The sequence below is a fragment of the Hemiscyllium ocellatum genome, chromosome 21 (assembly GCF_020745735.1).
Source record: "Hemiscyllium ocellatum isolate sHemOce1 chromosome 21, sHemOce1.pat.X.cur, whole genome shotgun sequence".
Classification (NCBI taxonomy): domain Eukaryota; kingdom Metazoa; phylum Chordata; class Chondrichthyes; order Orectolobiformes; family Hemiscylliidae; genus Hemiscyllium; species Hemiscyllium ocellatum.
Window position 1 is genome coordinate 21,104,890 of NC_083421.1, and position 18,208 is coordinate 21,123,097.

At 53.0% G+C, this 18,208-nt stretch overlaps 1 protein-coding gene across 1 annotated transcript in view; it reads left to right on the forward strand.

Moving 5' to 3' along the window:
• The first annotated feature begins 17,423 nt into the window (after positions 1-17,423).
• The window catches only part of ddr2l (discoidin domain receptor family, member 2, like), a 102,791-nt gene continuing 102,006 nt past the window's right edge, over positions 17,424-18,208 (forward strand). The window contains exon 1 of the mRNA XM_060841269.1: positions 17,424-17,494. The gene's annotated coding sequence lies outside the window, so the exon portion shown is untranslated. The remainder of the gene's footprint in view (positions 17,495-18,208) is intronic.

Sequence of the window (18,208 nt, forward strand, 5' to 3'; positions counted from 1 at the left end):
TATCTAAATTAAACTCCATCTGCCACTCCTCAGCCCATTGGCCCATCTGATCAAGATCCCATTGTACCCTGAGTTCTTTGCTGTCGACTACACCAACAATTTTGGTGTCATCTTCAAAGTTACTGACTATACCTCCTATGCTCACATCCAACTGATTTATATAAATGACAAAAAACAGTGGACCCAGCACAAATCCTTGTGCCACACCACTGGTAACAGGTGTCCTGTCTGAAAGGCAACCGCCCACCACCACCACCCTCTGTCTTCTACCTTTGAGCCAGTTCTGTACCAAATGGCTAGTTCTCCCTGTATTCCATAAGATCTAACCTTGGGGTTAATCAGTCTCCCATGGAGAACCTTCTCGAACACCTTACAGAAGTCCATATAGATCACGTCCACTGCTCTGCCCTCATCAATACTTTTAGTAAATATTTTTGTCATGGATAAACATTGTAAGAAAATGACTTTAAAAAGCCACATTTCTTTTGAGAACTCGACAATTTTTCGACGGTTTTGTTTGCGGGAGAGCCCTGGAGGCGAATCCCTAAAGACTCCAGTACCATTCTGGAGAAATAGGGATCCTAACCATCATGGTGGTGGGACAAATGTAATTCATCCGAGAAGATTCTGGATAATCCAAGATGGAGGACCGGAAAAAATTTCTGGCTGTAAGAGCTGCTCCTTTTTAAAGGTATTTTCGGTGTTGGAGGTGATTTCCTCGAATTCCAGGAGCAGCAGTTACTGTTTTATATGCTGTTGCATTGTTTTGGAACTTTGGAAAAAAAAGTCAAAACAACAGCAGATTTAAAAGAGAGAAGAGCAGACAAAGGAAGCACATGGTGAGGACAGTGCAGGAGAGAGAGAGAGAGAAAGAAATTGACACCACAGTTACTGCCTTTGCTGTTTGAATTCACGTATCGTTAGACATCGGAGTGCATCTGGGAAAATTAACGAACAGTGAAATTCACAACAAATCTTGGAGGAACTGTTTGGGTAAAGTTCACAGCACAGAATCAGATAAGTAACTGTTTTAAGTGGCCTACATAAAGTCTGCAGGAGTGAGTAGAGTGGGTTCTTTCTTGATTATATGTTTTATTTTGAGATTTGGCTCTTGACGAAACTTAAAATATAAGCTGTAACTATTAATTTAACCTGGGGCAGTGTTTTGTAGATGAATAAGACAGTGTTATTTTCTGGGTCTTTAGATTGTGAAGGAGCAAAATGGTCTTTAATAGAGTGATCTGAAAATGTGTTGCTGGAAAAGCGCAGCAGGTCAGGCAGCATCCAAGGAACAGGAAATTCGACGTTTCGGGATAAGCCTTTCATCAGGAATGATGAAGGGCTTATGCCCGAAACGTCGAATTTCCTGTTCCTTGAATGCTGCCTGACCTGCTGTGCTTTTCCAGCAACACATTTTCAGCTCTGATCTCCAGCATCTGCAGACCTCACTTTCTCCTTTAGTAGAGTGACATCTGTTTCTTGTTAGATGTGGGAGTTTAAAGAGAGTTTCAGGGTTACTGTGGATTATAGCTGCAATAAATGCTGTTGGTTGCGAATCTTATCAGATTGAATGGATCAGTTGGAGAGACAGTTAGAAGCAAAGAGGAATTTGCAACAGCAACAGTATGTGATGGATGGCAGGTATAGGGAGGGGGGAAAGTCTCAGATGCAGTTACATAGATGGGTTAATTCCAGGAAAGTTAAGAGAGGTAGGCAGCTAGTGCAGGAGACTTCTGTGGCTATTCCCATTTCAAACAGGTATGCTGAATTGGAAAATGTAGGGGGTGATGAATTCTCAGGGGAATGTAGCACGAACAGCCAAGTTTCTGGTATTGAGACTGGCTCTAACGCAACGAGGGGTACGTCGGGTGCCAAGGGATCAATTGTGTCAGGGGATTCTCTAGTCGGAGGTACAGACAGACGTTCCTGTGGCAAGCAGCGTAAAAGCAGAATGGTGTGTTGCTTCCCTGGTGCCAGGATCAAGGATGTCTCAGAGAGGATGCATGATGTTCTCAAGGGGGAGAGGGGCCAGCAAGAGGTCATTGTCCATATTGGAACCAACGACATTGGAAGGGAAAAGGTTGAGACTCTGAAGGGAGAGTACAGAGAGTTAGGGAGGAATTTAAAAAGGAGGTCATCAAGGTAGTAATATCTGAATTACTCCCAGTGCTACGAGCTAGTGAGGGCAGGAATAGAAGGATAGAGCAGATGAATGCATGGCTGAGGAGCTGGTGTATGGGAGAAGGATTCACATTTTTGGATCATTGGAATCTCTTTTGGTGTAGAAGTGACCCGTACAAGAAGGACGGATTGCACCTAAATTGGAAAGGGCCTAATATACTGGCAGGGAAATTTGCTAGAGCTGCTTGGGAGGATTTAAACTAGTAAGGTGGGGGGTTGGGACCCAGGGAAATTGTGAGGAAAGAGATCGATCTGAGACAGGTACAGCTGAGAAAAAGAGTGAGTTAAACAGTCAGGGCAGGCAGGGACAAGTAGGACTAATAAATTAAACTGCATTTATTTCAATGCAAGGAGCCTAACAGGGAAGGCAGATGAACTCAGGGCATGGTTAGGAACATGGGACTGGGATATCATAGCAATTATAGAAACATGGCTCAGGGATGGACAGGACTGGCAGCTTAATGTTCCAGGATACAGGAAGGGTAGAAAGGGAGGCAAGAGAGGAGGGGGAGTGGGGGTTTTGATAAGGGATAGCATTACAGCTGTGCTGAGGGAGGATATTCCCGGAAATACATCCAGGGAAGTTATTTGTGTGGAACTGACAAATAAGAAACGGATGATCACCTTATTGGGATTGTATTATAGAACCCCCAATAGTCAGAGGGAAATTGAGAAACAAACTTGTAAGGAGATCTCAGCTATCTGTAAGAATAATAGGGTAGTTATCGTCGGGGATTTTAACTTTACAAACATGGACAGGGACTGCAGCAGTGGAAAGGGTTTAGATAGACAGGAATTTGTTAAGTGCATACAAGACAATTTTCTGATTCAGTATGTGGATGTACCTACTAGAGAAGGTGCAAAACTTGACCTACTCTTGGGAAATAAGACAGGGCAGGTGACTGAGATGTCAGTAGGGGAGCACTTTGGGGCCAGCGACCATAAGGAAAAGGATAGACCAGATCTAAAAGTTGAAGTTCTAAATTTGAGAAAGGTCAATTTTGACGATATTAGGCAAAAACTTTCAGAAGCTGATTGGGGGCAGATGTTCGCAGGTAAAGGGACGGCTGGAAAATGGGAAGCCTTCAGAAATGAGATAACAAGAATCCAGAGAAAGTATATTCCTGTCAGGGTGAAAGGGAAGGCTGGTAGGTACAGGGAATGCTGGATGACTAAAGAAATTGAGGGTTTTGTTAAGAAAAAGAAGGAAGCACATGTCGGGTACAGACAGGATAGGTAAAAACTGAGTGAATCCTTAGAAGAGTATAAAGGCAGTAGGAGGATGAGTGTATGTGAGCATATTGGTGAGTATCTGTGTGTGTTGGTGAATTTCTGAGTGTGTTTAAGTGTGTTAGTGAGTATCTGTATGCTGGTGAATATGTGAGCGTGTGTGAGCATGTTAGTATGTGTTGGTATCTATCTGAATGTGTGTGTTAGTGAGTGAGAATGTGCACGATATTCTGGCAGGTTTGGAGTTGTTGTGATGAATGATTATTTGAGGACAGAAAGCAGAAACCGATTGCTGTTCTGAGCTGCTGCACCCACTCTGCTGAGCTGGGATTTATCAAGCACTCAGTCATCCAGAGCTTGAGGAGGAGGCGTTGTCATCAAAACCTGCCTAGCAACAGGAGAAACACAAACCCAGTCAACTCAGATTCCTCTCATAAATCAATCCTTCCCACTCCCACAGTCCTCTGATTCTCCTCCCTCATCTTAATCCTCACTCTTCCAAGCTAAAGCCTGCAGTGCCCATTTGCAACTCGATTCAATTTCCCCCTCTGAATAAATTCTGCTTTTATCTCACATCCTAATATTGACTTCATGTTTTCCGGGGGATCTGACCTTCAGCTCGAGTGACGTGAAGCTGTAAGCAATAAAGAAAACCACTGGAAACACAAACACAAGGCTGTCACTGAGACTGAAAGGCTGACTCTCGTCTATTGTAGCAGAAGCCATTCCCCCTCGAGTGGCCTCACCCAATTCCCCATCCTGTTGCTCCCCCTTTTCAACGCTCTCTCCTCCAGCTGCTGCGGTCAGAGGATAATGTTATTTATGAGTCTGCAAGGGTTAATGCTGTTGAGTATCATTAGCACCACTCAGCATGCAGATACCATATAGACTTGGGGGCAGAAATGCTTAGGATCTTGATGGAGTGAGGTCCATTTCAAATTCTCTGGAACAATGTCTATGGTATCAATGTATCCTGTAGCTAGCAGCTAACACACAATAACCTATATCTGATTATACTTATATCTCACTGCAGTCCTGCCAAGGTATCCTTCCTCAGATAAAGAGACAGCAACTGCACACAATATGCCAGGTTGTGGTCTCACTAAGGCCCTGGAATACTGTAGCAAGATATCTCTGCTCCTGTACTCGAATCCCCTCAATATGAAGGCCAGTATATCGCACTAGTTGGCTCAATTGGTTGCCCCTTCTACTCATGGTCAACTTCTTGTGAGTGTTCTGGAGCTGAAGGAGAGGGGAGTTAGCTCAGCTCTGCACTTACCCCATGTATAGGCAGAACAGGAGCATCACAAAATGTCATACAGTCATCGAGATGCACAGCATGGAAACAAACCCTTCGGTCCAACCCGAGCATGCCGGTCAGATTTCCCAACCCAATCTAGATTCTGGATCAGTGGTGCTCCAAGAGCACAGCAGTTCAGGCAGCATCCAAAGTGCAGAGAAAACGACGTTTCGGGCAAAAGCCCTTCATTCACTAACACACGCAGAAACTCACAAACACACTAAAAAACACCCAAACATTCATCAACATACACAGATCCTCAGTAACATACTCAAAGACACTAAGATATTCGCCAACACACAGATACTCAATAATACACATGCAGATATTCACCAATCCACACTCAGTCATTAACACATATTCAGATACTCAATAACACACACTGATTTACTATCATCTGAAGAAAGAAATTTCTTCTCTCTTCTATCTTGAATGTACTCTCAGTTGCTAGACTCTACCACAAGGCAAATTAATCTCTCCACCTCTAGCCTGTTAAGCCCCCTAAGAATCTTGTATGTTTCAATAACATCTCCTTCTTCGAAACTCTAATGTGTACAGGCCCAAACTACTCTCCCTTTCCTCATATAACTCTTCTTCCATATCTGGAATCAAGTAGCAAGCCTTTTCTGGATTGCCTACAACCATAGAATCCCTACAGAGTGGAAACAGGCCTTTCGACCCACACCAACCCTCCCAAGAGTAACCCACCTAGACCCATTCCCCTACACTTACCCTGACTAATGCATTCAACCTACACATCCCTGAACGCTATGGACAATTTAGCATGGCCAATTCACCTGACCTGCGCATCTTGGGACTGTGGGAGGAAACCGGAGCACCGGAGGAAACCCACACAGACACGGGGAGAATGTACAACCTCCACACAGTCAGTCACTCGCGGTAAGGCAGCAGTACTGACCTCTGAGCCCACCATGCCCTTGCTTAGATAGGAACACATAGCAAGAAACTTTTCCCCTTGGTGGAGGGATCAATGATCAGGGGGCATTATTGTAAGGGAAGGGCAGAATTTGGAGAGGAGTTTTGAAGAATCTAATTGAAATAAAGAAGATGATAAAGGGGCTTGACATAGATGTAGAGAGGATGTTTTCTCATGTGGGAGAATCTAAAACGAGAGGTCATTGATTTAGGATAAGGGGTCACAGATTTAAAACAGAAATGAGGAAAAAGTACTTCTCTCAAAGGGTTGTGAATCTGTGATTTCATCAGCCCACAGTGCGGCAGTAAATTGAAATTTATTAGAATCTTTGAGGAAGCGAAAGCAGTGAATGTAATATATATGGATTTCAGAAGAAATGTAATAAGGTACCACACACTAGGCTACTTAATTAAGTAAATTGAAAAAAGGAGATGGACAGATTTTTAATTAGTGATGGGTTGTGGGGTTTATGTGGAAGGCGTAGGAAAGTGAAGTTGAGGCTAAGATGAAATCGGCCATGAGGCTTGACGTAGTTGAGGCCAGCATTCATTGCCCATCCTTAATTTCCCAGAGCCAAACACTTTGCTGCGGGTCTGGAGTCACTTGTAGGCCAGACCAGGTGAGAGTGGCAGATTTCCTTCCCTGAATGATATTAATGAACCGGATTGCTTTTTTCGTCAATTGACATGGCTTCATAGTCATCATTAGACCCTCAAGTCCAGATTTTAAAAATTGAACATTCAGAACACTACCTGGTGTTTGGATTAATAATCTGATGATAATACAACTAGGTGATTGTCCCCCCATAACTCGGATGTTAATGTGATTCATGCACCAAGCTACCAAATCCCTTTCCCTGCAGCTTTCTGCCATCTTTGTCAATCTAAGTAATATTCAACTCCTCTCATATCTATTCTTGCAGCCAAAGTGTGTAACCTCACATTTTCCCATGTTATATTTCATCTGCCAAGTTTCTGCAGAACTCACTTAACCTGTCTGTATCCCTTTGCAGACTCTGTGTCATTCCCTCACCACTTGCCTTCCACTTATTTTTGTGTAATCTGCAAACTTGGCAATAGTACATTCACGTTCCTCATTAATACAGATTGGAAATAATTCTGGCCCCAGCATTAATCCCTGTGGCACTCCGTTAGTTACAGGTAGCCATCCTGAAATTGCCCCTCCTTATCCCAACACTCTGTCTTCTATTAGTTAGCCAATCCTTTATCCACGCTAAAATATTATCTGCAACACCACGGACTGTTATCTTATTAAGTAGCCTAGTGAGTGGTACTTTATTACATTTCTTCTGAAATCCATATATATTACATTCACTGCTTACACTTCCTCAAAGATTCTAATAAATTTGTTTAGTGCGATTGCCCTCTCATGAAGCCTCTGCTTTACATACAGCAAACATTGTTTTAACTGGCAACTTATCAAGTAATACTGTTGATATCCTATTCCTTGGATGCTGCCTGACCTGCTGTGCTTTAACCAGCAACGCATTTTCAACTAATACTGTTGATACTCTAGTAGAAGTTATATACCTCAAACACTGTAATCTAGTACGATATCCGAGTATGTATACTGTAAATAAAGTATCACAGAAATGAGTATCCCTCTGCATTACATTTCTATTACTCACTGTGTGTGTTGACATTGATTTTAGGTGGTATGTTGATGTTTTTACAGAGAGATTTTGAGAGATGTTGCTGTTTTGAAGCTTCCCTCAGTCAGGATTTGCTGCGGGTATGTGTAACCACTTGATTATCTAGAATATTTAATGAATCAGCACATTCCTGGATAACAAAATGTTTGCTGTATTTTTAAATGCTCTGCCAATACATTCTATAAAATCGACTTGTAAATATTTCCCAGTTACACATATCTGTGTCCTGGATATCCACATTATCGCCATAGTCCAACAGGCCCATAAGGCTGCTTTCTCCATTACTGAGAGATGACTATTAGTTTAACCTAAAGGTCACCACACCTCAGGCGAGGTCAGAGAGGTTGAGGCTCATGGTAACCTCAGCCCAGACAGGAATTGAACCCCACACTATTGGCATCCTTCCGCATCAGAAACTAGCCACCCAGCCAACTGATCTACCCAATCCCATTTGAGCTAATTGACACTTTCACTGTGCCCCTGGTGTGGACACCCTCACCGTGTCCCTGGTGTGGACACCCTCACCGTGCCCTGGTGTGGACACCCTCACCGTGCCCCTGGTGTGGACACCCTCACCCTGCCCCTGGTGTGGACACCCTCACCGTGCCCCTGGTGTGGACACCCTCACCGTGCCCCTGGTGTGGACACTCTCACCGTGCCCCTGGTGTGGACACCCTCACCGTGCCCTGGTGTGGACACCCTCACCGTGCCCCTGGTGTGGACACCCTCACCGTGCCCCTGGTGTGGACACCCTCACCCTGCCCCTGGTGTGGACACCCTCACCCTGCCCCTGGTGTGGACACCCTCACCGTGCCCCTGGTGTGGACACCCTCACCCTGCCCCTGGTGTGGACACCCTCACCGTGCCCCTGGTGTGGACACCCTCACCCTGCCCCTGGTGTGGACACCCTCACCCTGCCCCTGGTGTGGACACCCTCACCGTGCCCCTGGTGTGGACACCCTCACCCTGCCCCTGGTGTGGACACCCTCACCGTGCCCCTGGTGTGGACACCCTCACCGTGCCCCTGGTGTGGACACCCTCACCGTGCCCCTGGTGTGGACACTCTCACCGTGCCCCTGGTGTGGACACCCTCACCCTGCCCCTGGTGTGGACACCCTCACCCTGCCCCTGGTGTGGACACCCTCACCGTGCCCCTGGTGTGGACACCCTCACCGTGCCCTGGTGTGGACACCCTCACCGTGTCCCAGATGTGGACACTATCTCCCCACCTTTGGCAGTGAAACAATTGCCATGTCTATCATGTCCACTATCATCATACCTTTGAAAGTCAGACAGTCATTGTAGCCCAGTATCACTCAAGCCCCATTGCTTCCCCTATCTGCAGTGCATTCTATATAAGCTGCAGTCTCCTCACAGTGACATCAGTGAACAGAAAGAGTTCACATTTCCACTTGGTGACCTTTTCTCAGAACGACAACATCAATGAGATTTCCTAAATTTCAAGTGTAGGAGCGGGGGATGGGAAGCTGAAGGCTTGCCGTGTAGAGGATGTCAGCAGAGACTAAATGACAAAAGGATTAATGAAACAAAGAAAGGGAACAAAGTGCTGGAGATCAGAGCCGCGAGTGTGATGCTGGAAAAGCACAGCAGGTCAGGCAGCATCTGAGGAGCTGTGTATACAAAGACAAACTTGGGGGGTCTGGGGGAGACGACATCCAGCAACCTATGCTGAAAAGGCTCCAGGCAATGTTGAGCTGAGGGAATTCTCTACTAAACAATGCAGTTGATTTGAATGATTTTAAATACTCCTCGTGGCTAAAGGGCTGGCAGGAGATGGGGTGGGGGAGCAGGGAAGCTGAAACAAGGTTAGGGGTTGGATGATCAGCTACGATCGTGTGGAACAATGGAGGAGGCTCGAAGGGCCAAATGGCCTATCCCTGTTCCTTTTTCTTTACTCTGAGAGTCTGATCATTCAGATGACTGTGGAAATAAGGGGTTAACACTGAGGGGTTAACAGTGGTGCTGGAGCCTGACCCTGCGCTGCTCTGTCACACTGCACACTGTCAGTCAGCTGAGGCGATCCAGGCAAGATTCCACTGATCACCATGAGCTCAGGCCAACGGGAGGGCCCATAAATCCGTCTGCATTTTCCCATCACTCCCGTGGAGATTTACAGCAGGAATGTTCTCCGGGTTAATGCAAGAGCACACGATTGGAATCTCTTAAAGGGGTACACGCACTGCTAATGTCCCAACTCAAGAAGTTCCTGGGATTATATTCTTCATTGCACTTTGTTAAACGTGTCCTATGACAGGATCAGTGACCATCAGCTATTATTTATGAGCAGACCCATGAGTTTACTCTGTCTTTCCCAGCTCTCTTAAGCCCATGTTAATCGTTAGTCTTGGCCCTTGTGAGGTTTTCTGCTTTTTGGATTCTGTGACCTCAGGCAGAGAGAACAGAGCCAAGTGGAGAGAGAATCAAAACTGCACAAGGTCTGATCGGGTAAATAAGGAGAAATGATCTCCACTGGCACAAGGGCAGGTAAACAAAATTCACAGAGTGGAAGAAACTGGCCTAAAGAAATAAGGAGAGACGCGGAGGAATTACACACCATGCTGTGGTGATCTGGAAGGTGAAGGTGAAACGATGGCAGAAGCAGTTTCAATCATAACATTCAGTAAAGAATTGGTTAATTACATGAAGAGGAGACAGTTAGAGTGCCCCATGGGGACAGAGTAGAAACGTGACAATTATTGATGAACATGGCCAATGAGCCAGGCCACTAACAATGGACCAAATGGCCTCGGTATACCATGGGTTTCTAGGAGTCTCTCCAGTTATTGGACACAGCTTGACCCAGCAGAGGGTACCCCATCACCAGGCAGCCCCACCCTCTTCAAAATAGAGACTCTCATATAGGGACAAAGAAGGAGGAGAGGGGGGCAAAGAGGGAGGGGGGGCAAAGAGGGAGGAGGTGGGGCAAAGAGGGAGGAGGGGGGCAAAGAGGGAGGAGGGGGGCAAAGAGGGAGGAGAGGGGCAAAGAGGGAGGAGGGGGGACAAAAAGGGAGGAGAGGGGGACAAAGAGGGAGGAGAGGGGGCAAAGGGGGGGCAAAGAGGGAGGGGGGCAAAGAGGGAGGAGGGGGCAAAGAGGGAGGGGGGCAAAGAGGGAGGAGAGGGGGCAAAGAGGGAGGAGAGGGGCAAAGAGGGAGGAGAGGGGCAAAGAGGGAGGAGGGGGGACAAAAAGGGAGGAGAGGGGGCAAAGAGGGAGGGCAAAGAGGGAGGAGGAGGGCAAAAGGGGGGGCAAAGAGGGAGGAGGGGCAAAGAGAGGGGGCGGGGTAAAGAGGGAGGAGGGGGTAAAGAGGGAGGAGGGGCAAAGAGGGAGGAGGGGGCAAAGAGGGAGGAGGGGGGCAAAGAGGGAGGGGGCAAAGGGGGCAAAGAGGGAGGGGGCAAAGAGGGAGGGGGCAAAGAGGGAGGAAGGGGGCAAAGAGGGAGGGGGCAAAGAGGGAGGAGGGGGCACAAAGACGGAGGAAAGGGCAAAGAGGGAGTGACGGGGCAAAGAAAGAGATGGGGGCAAAGGAGGAGGAGAGGGGGGCAAAGAGGAAGGAGGGGGGAAAGAGGGAGGAGGGGGACAAACAGGGACGAAGGGAGACAAAGGGGGGCAAAGAGAGAGGGGCAGGTCAAATAGGGAGGAGGGGCAAAGAGGGAGGAGGGGACAAAGGGGGGGGCAAAGAGGGAGGGGCGGGGCAAAGAGGGAGGAGGGGACAAGAGGGAGGAGGGGACAAGAGGGAGGAGGGGGACAAACAGGGACGAAGGGAGACAAGCGGGGGGGGGCAAAGAGAGAGGGGCGGGGTAAAGAGGGAGAGGGGGCAAAGAGGGAGATGGGGCAAAGAGGGAGGAGAGGGACAAAGAGGGACGAGGGAGACAAAGAGGGAGGAGGGGGCAAAGAGGGAGGGGTGGGGCAAAGAGGGACGAGGGAGACAAAGAGGGAGGAGGAGGACAAAGAGGGAGGGGTGGGGCAAAGAGGGAGGGGGTGGGGCAAAGAGGGAGGAGGGGGCAAAGAGGGAGGAGGGGGCAAAGAGGGACGAGGGAGACAAAGAGGGAGGAGGAGGACAAAGAGGGAGGGGTGGGGCAAAGAGGGAGGAGGGGGCAAAGAGGGAGGAGGGGGCAAAGAGGGACGAGGGAGACAAAGAGGGAGGAGGGGGCAAAGAGGGAGGAGGGGGCAAAGAGGGAGGGGGACAAAGAGAGAGGAGGGGGACAAAGAGGGAGAAGTGGATAAAAACGACAAAGAGGGGTGAGGGGTCAAGGGCAAAATGAGAGGGAGGGGAGAAGATGAGGGGATTGGATAGAAAGTGAGGGGAGAAATGAAAAGGAAGGAGGAGGGGGCAATTGATGGAAGACAACAGAACAATGGAGTGTGTGAGCATTAGAGAACAAGGGGAATGGGGATGAATAATTGGGAGGTGATGAGGGAGAGGGAACAATGGTGAGGAGAGGGATGGAAGGACTGGGGGCGGGATAAGGCGGTGAGGGGGGATGGAGGGGGTGAGGGGCAGATGGAGGCGAAGGAATGGGGGATGGAGGAGGCGGATGGAGGAGGGGAAAAGGGGAATTGAGGCAGGGAAGGAAGGAATGGAGGCAGGGAAGGAGGGGATGGAGGCGGGGATGGGGGTTGCAGGCAGGAAGATGGGGGATGAAGGCAGTGAGATGGAGATGGAGGTAGGGGATTGAGTGGGTGAGGAGGGGGAGGATGGAGGAATGGGGTGGAGAAGGGAGGATAGAGGTGGGGAGGAGGGAGGATGGAGGTGGCGTTTGAGGGTTGGAGGTGGGGTGAGGGTGAGGAGGATGGAGGGTGGTGAGGAGGATGGAGGGTGGTGAGGAGAATGGAGGGGGTGGGGGGGACGGAGGGGATGAGGGGGACAGTGGGGGTGAGGAGGGAGGACAGAGGGGGTGAGGAGGGGGGATGGAAGTGGGGGATGGGTGAGGAGCGATGGAGGGTGTGAGGAGGGATGATTGAGGGGGTGAGAATGGGGGATGGAGATGGGGGGTTGGAGATGGGGGGATGTGTGAGGGATAATGGAGGGTGTGAGTATGGGTGTGGAGGATGGAGGTGCGGGATGGATGAGGAGTAATGAAGGGGTGAAGGGAGGAATGGAGGGGTGAAGGGGGGAATGGAGGGGGTGAGTGTGAGATGGGATGTAGAGGGTGTGGTTGTGGAGAGTGAGAGTGGGGCATGAAGGGGGTGAGGAGGGGGAGGGGCAATGTAGAGTCTGAGGCAAATGGAGGGTGTGAGGGTGATGAAGGGAATGAGGAGTGAGTTGGCGGGGTTGCGGGAATAGAGGGGCAATGGAGGATCTGAGGGAGATGGAGGGGGTGAGTTGGGGGGATGAGGTGTGGAGGGGTTAGGGAATGGAGGAGGGTAGGGAATGGGGCATGGGGATGGGACATAGTAGGATGGAGAGTGTGAGGGGGAAAGAGGGGTGAGAATAGTTGAGGTGGTGTGAGGAGGAGCGGTGGAGGGGCGGATGGAGGGGGTGAGGAGTTGGAGGCCGGTAAGAGATGATGTGAAGAGCAGGGGTCAGGGGAGTGAGGAGAGGGGTGTAGGGGAGGAGAGGGGTGTAGGGGAGGTGAGGGGGGAATGGAGTGGGTGAGGGAAGTGGTTAGGAGGGGGGTGGGGTAGTGAGGGGAGAGGGGGGTGGGGTAGTGAGGGGAGAGGGGGGTGGGGGAGTGAGGGGAGAGTGGGGTGGGGGGTGAGGAGGAGTGGGTGGGGAGAGCGGTAAGTTGGGGTGGGGGTGTGAGGGTGAGGAGGAGGGGGTGGGGTTGTGAGGAGGAGGGGAGGGGTGTGTGAGGGGATGGGGGAAATGTGATGAGCAGTAAGGTGGGGGTGAGGGTGTGAGGAGGAGGTGGGGGTGTGAGGGGGTGGGGGTGTGAGGGGGTGGGGGTGTGAGGAGGTGGGGGTGGGGGGTGTGAGAAGGAGAGGGTGGGTGTGTGCGGGGGAGGGGGTGGGTGGGGGTGTGCGAATGAGCGGGTGGGGGTGTGAGGGGATGGGTGTGGAGGTTTGAGGGGGTAGGGGGTGAGGAGGAGGGGTGGGGGTGTGAGAGAGTGAGCGTATGAGGAGGTGGGGGTGGGTGGGGTGAGGAGGTGAGGGTGTGCGAAGGAGCGGGTGGGGGTGTGAGGGGATGGGTGTGCAGGTTTGAGGGGGTAGGGGAGTGAGGAGGAGGGGTGGGAGTGTGAGAGAGTGGGCGTATGAGGAGAAAGGGGTGGGAGTGAGGAGGAGGAAGTGGGGGGGTGATGAGAACTGTAAGGGGTGGGGGTGGCGGTGGGGGTGAGGGTGTGTGTGTATATGGGGTTGTGGGTGAGGGTGTGTGGGGGTGGGGTGTGTGTTGGTTGTGTGTGTGAGGGTGGGGTATGGGGGAGGGTGTGTGGGTGTAAGGGGGTGGGGGTGTGTGTGAGAGAGTGAGGGGTTGTGGGGGTGGGGTTGTGTGTGAGAGAGTGAGGGTGTGAGGGTGTGTGTGAGAGTGTCAGGGGTTGTGGGGGTGGGTGTGTGTGTGTGAGAGTGAGGGTGTGAGGGGGTGGGAGTGTGTGTGTGAGAGTGTGAGGGTGTGTTTGAGAGAGTGAGAGTGTAAGGGGGTGAGGGTGTGTGTGAGAGTGTGAGGGTGTGTGTGAGAGAGTGAGGGTGTGAGGGGGTGGGGGTGTGTGTGAGAGAGTGAGGGTGTGTGTGATAGTGTGAGGGGGTGAGGGTGTGTGTGAGAGAGAGGGTGTGGGGGGTGGGGGTGTGTGTGAGAGAGTGAGGTTGTGTGTGAGAGTGTGAGGGGGTGAGGGTGTGTGTGAGAGAGTGAGGGTGTGTGTGAGAGTGTCAGGGGTTGTGGGGTGGGGGTGTGTGTGAGAGGTTGTGGGGGTGGGAGTGTGTGTGAGAGTGTGAGGCGCTGAGGGTGTGTGTGAGAGAGTGAGGATGTGAGGGGGTGGGGTGTGTGTGAGAGTGTAAGGGGGTGAGGGTGTGTGTGTGTGTGTGTGAGGGGGTGAGGGGGTGTGTGAGAGAGTGAGGGTGTGGGGGTGGGGGTGTGCGTGAGAGAGTGAGGGGTTGTGGGGGTGGGGTTGTGTGTGAGAGAGTGAGGGTGTGAGGGGGTAAGGGTGTGTGTGAGAGAGTGAGGGTGTGAGGGTGTGTGTGAGAGTGTCAGGGGTTGTGGGGGTGGGTGTGTGTGTGTGAGAGTGAGGGTGTGAGGGGGTGGGGGTGTGTGTGTGAGAGTGTGAGGGTGTGTTTGAGAGAGTGAGAGTGTAAGGGGGTGAGGGTGTGTGTGAGAGTGTGAGGGTGTGTGTGAGAGAGTGAGGGTGTGAGGGGGTGGGGGTGTGTGTGAGAGAGTGAGGGTGTGTGTGATAGTGTGAGGGGGTGAGGGTGTGTGTGAGAGAGTGAGGGTGTGAGGGGTGGGGGTGTGTGTGAGAGAGTGAGGGTGTGTGTGAGAGTGTGAGGGGGTGAGGGTGTGTGTGAGAGAGTGAGGGTGTGTGTGAGAGTGTCAGGGGTTGTGGGGGTGGGGGTGTGTGTGAGAGTGTGAGGGGTTGTGGGGGTGGGAGTGTGAGGGGTTGTGGGGGTGGGAGTGTGTGTGAGAGTGTGAGGCACTGAGGGTGTGTGTGAGAGAGTGAGGGTGTGAGGGGGTGGGGGGTGTGTGAGAGTGTAAGGGGGTGAGGGTGTGTGTGTGTGAGGGGGTGAGGGGGTGTGTGAGAGAGTGAGGGTGTGGGGGTGGGTGTGTGTGTGAGAGTGTGAGGGGTGGTGGGGGTGGGGGTGTGTCTGAGAGTATAAGGGGGTGAGGGTGTGTGTGAGAGAGTGAGGGTGTGAGGGGGAGGGGGTGTGTGTGAGAGAGTGAGGGGTTGTGAGGGTGGCGGTGTGTGTGAGAGTGAGAGTGTGAGGGGGTGAGGGTGTGTGTGAGAGTGTGAGGGTGTGTGAGAGTGTGAGGGTGTGAGGGGGTGGGGGTGTGTGTGTGAGAGTGTGAGGGTGTGTGTGAGGGTGTGAGGGGGTGGGGGTGTGTGTGAGAGTGTGAGGGTGTAAGGGGGTGAGGGTGTGTGTGAGAGTGTGAGAGTGTGAGGGTGTGTGTGAGTGTGTGAGGGTGTGAGGGGGTGAGGGTGTGTGTGAGAGTGTGAGGGTGTGAGGGGGTGAGGGTGTGTGTGAGAGTGTGAGGGGTTATGGGGGTGAGGGTGTGTGAGAGTGAGGGTGTGAGGGGGTGGGGGTGTGTGTGAGAGTGTGAGGGGTTATGGGGGTGGGGGTGTGTGGAGAGTGAGGGTGTGAGGAAGTGGGGGTGTGTGTGAGGGTGTGTGTGAGAGAGTGAGGGTGTGTGTGAGAGTGTGTGTGAGAGAGTGAGGGCGTGAGGGGGTGGGGTGTGTGTGTGAGAGAGTGAGGGTGTGAGGGGGTGGGTGTGCGTGTGAGTGTGAGAGGGTGTGTGTGAGAGAGTGAGGGTGTGAGGGGGTGGGGGTGTGTGTGAGAGAGTGAGGGTGTGAGGGGGTGAGAGTGTGTGTGAGAGCGTGAGGGGGTGAGGGTGTGTGTGAGAGTGTGAGGGTGTGAGGGGGTGGGGGTGTGTGAGAGAGAGTGAGGGGTTGTGAGGGTGGGGGTGTGTGTGAGAGAGTAAGGGGTTGTGTGGGTGGGGGTGTGTGTGAGAGTGTGAGGGTGTGTGTGAGAGAGTGAGGGTGTGAGGGGGTGAGGGTGTGTGTGAGAGTGTGAGGGGGTGAGGGTGTGAGGGGGTGGGGGTGTGTGTGAGGGTGTGAGGGTGTGTGTGAGAGTGTGAGGGGGTGGGGGTGTGTGTGAGAGAGTGAGGGTGTGTGTGAGAGAGTGAGGGTGTGAGGGTGTGTGTGAGAGTGTGAGGGGTTGTGGGGGTATGTGTGTGTGTGGGTGGGTGTGTGTGTGTGAAGGGTTGTGGGGGTGGGTGTGTGTGTGGGGGGTGGGGGTGTGTGTGGGGGGGTGGGTGTGTGTGTGTAGGGGTGGGTGTGTGTGGGGGGGGTGGGGGTGTGTGTGTGTGTGTGTGTGGGGGTGGGTGTGTGGGTGGGGGTGTGTGTGAATGGTTGTGTGTGGGGGTGGGGTTGTGTGTGTGTGGGTGTGTGTGTGTGTGGGTGTGTGTGTGTGTGAAGGGTTGTGGGGGTGGGTGTGTGTGTGTGGTGGGTGGGTGTGTGTGTGTGAAGGGTTGTGGGGGTGTGGTGTGTGTGTGTGGGAGGGGTGGGGGTGTGTGTGGGGTTGTGTGTGAGCGTGTGTGTGGGGGTGGGTGTGTGTGGTGGGGTGGGTGTATGCGGGGGGGGTGTGTGTGTGTGTGAAGGGTTGTGGGGGTGGGGGGTGTGTGTGTGGGAGGGGTGGGGGTGTGTGTGAGAGGTTGTCGGGGTATGTGTGTGTGGGGGTGGGTGTGTGTGTGTGAAGGGTTGTGGGGGTGGGGGGTGTGTGTGGGAGGGTGGGGGTGTGTGTGAGAGGTTGTGGGGGTATGTGTGTGTGGGGGTGTGTGGGGGTGGGTGTGTGTGGGGGTGTGTGTGTGGGGGTGTGTGTGTGTGAAGGGTTTGGGGGGGGGTGTGTGTGTGAGAGGTTGTGGGGGTATGTGTGTGTGGGGTTGTGTGTGGGGGTGTGTGTGTGTGGGGGTGTGTGTGTGTGTGTGAAGGGTTGTGGGGGTGGGTGTGTGTGTGTGGGAGGGGTGGGGGTATGTGTGTGTGGGGTTGTGTGTGGGGGTGTGTGTGTGGTGTGTGTGTGGGGTGGGGTGTGGGGGTGTGGGTGTGGGGGTGGGTGTGTGTGTGTGTGTGTGGGGTGGGGGGTGTGGGGTGTGTGTGTGGGGGGGTGTGGGGTGTGTGTGGGTGTGTGTGTGTGGGGGTGTGTGTGTGTGTGGGTGTGTGTGTGTGTGGGGGGGGTGTGTGTGTGGGGTGGGGGGTGTGTGTGTGTGGGGGGTGTGTGTGTGTGTGTGGGGGTGTGTGTGTGTGTGTGGGGGGGGGGTGTGTGTGGGGGGGGGTGTGGGGTGTGTGTGTGGGTGTGTGTGTGGGGTGTGTGTGTGTGGGGTGGGGGGTGTGTGTGTGTGTGTGGGGGGTGTGTGTGTGGGGGGGGGTGTGTGTGTGTGTGGGGGGTGTGGGGGGGGTGTGTGTTGGTTGTGGAGAGGGGGCGGGGCTGTCCCAGTGTGTGACGGTTGGAGGGTCGGCTCTCGCGCTCTCACAGCGGCTTCCGGAGCGCGAGCGGCGGAGGGAGAGACCGAGAGACAGTGAGGTAACCGACCCGCGGGCCCGGGCCCGGGCCCGGGGGGGGGGACAGTTACCCCACACCCACCACCCCCCACACCGCGGGGAGGGGGGGCACCCCGGAGCTGGGCACCGACCGGGACTCCCGCCGGTTTGTTGTTCTGACCGACTCCGGCCACAGGCTTCACATTGTCCCGGAGCGGACAGCCCACAGCCCGGGGGGGCGACAGGGCCCAGAGCCCGGTGGGGGGCAGAGAGCTGGGGTGGGTGGGGGCAGTGCCCAGAGCGGGGGGGGGGAAGAAACATTGCACAGAGCCCAGCGGGGCAGGCAGTGCCTAGAGCCGGGGGGGGACAGAGCCCAGTGCCCAGAGCCCGGGGGACAGAGCCCGAGGGTCAGCGCCCAGGGACTGAGCCCGAGCCCAGGGACAGTGGTCAGGGTGAGCCTGAACAATCAGGGTCACCATTCCAGCCCTGGGGGTCCCTTACCACAGTCTGAGTGCTGAGCATTTACAGCTTGTGTTTGATCTGGGGGGGGTCAGTGCTGGAGATTCCAGACAGGGGCAATACTCACGGTTACTATGGGATTGATCAAACGGGCAGTGCCAGAGCTTCGGAGATTGAGCCCAGGGTCATTGTCAAAGGATCGGGCCAAAGTTGGCATCTGGGGCCGTGGTCAGTGCTGGAGGTGCCTGCCAGGGTCACGGTCAGTGTTGTCAGGGTCACTGTTTGAGTTTCAGTGATG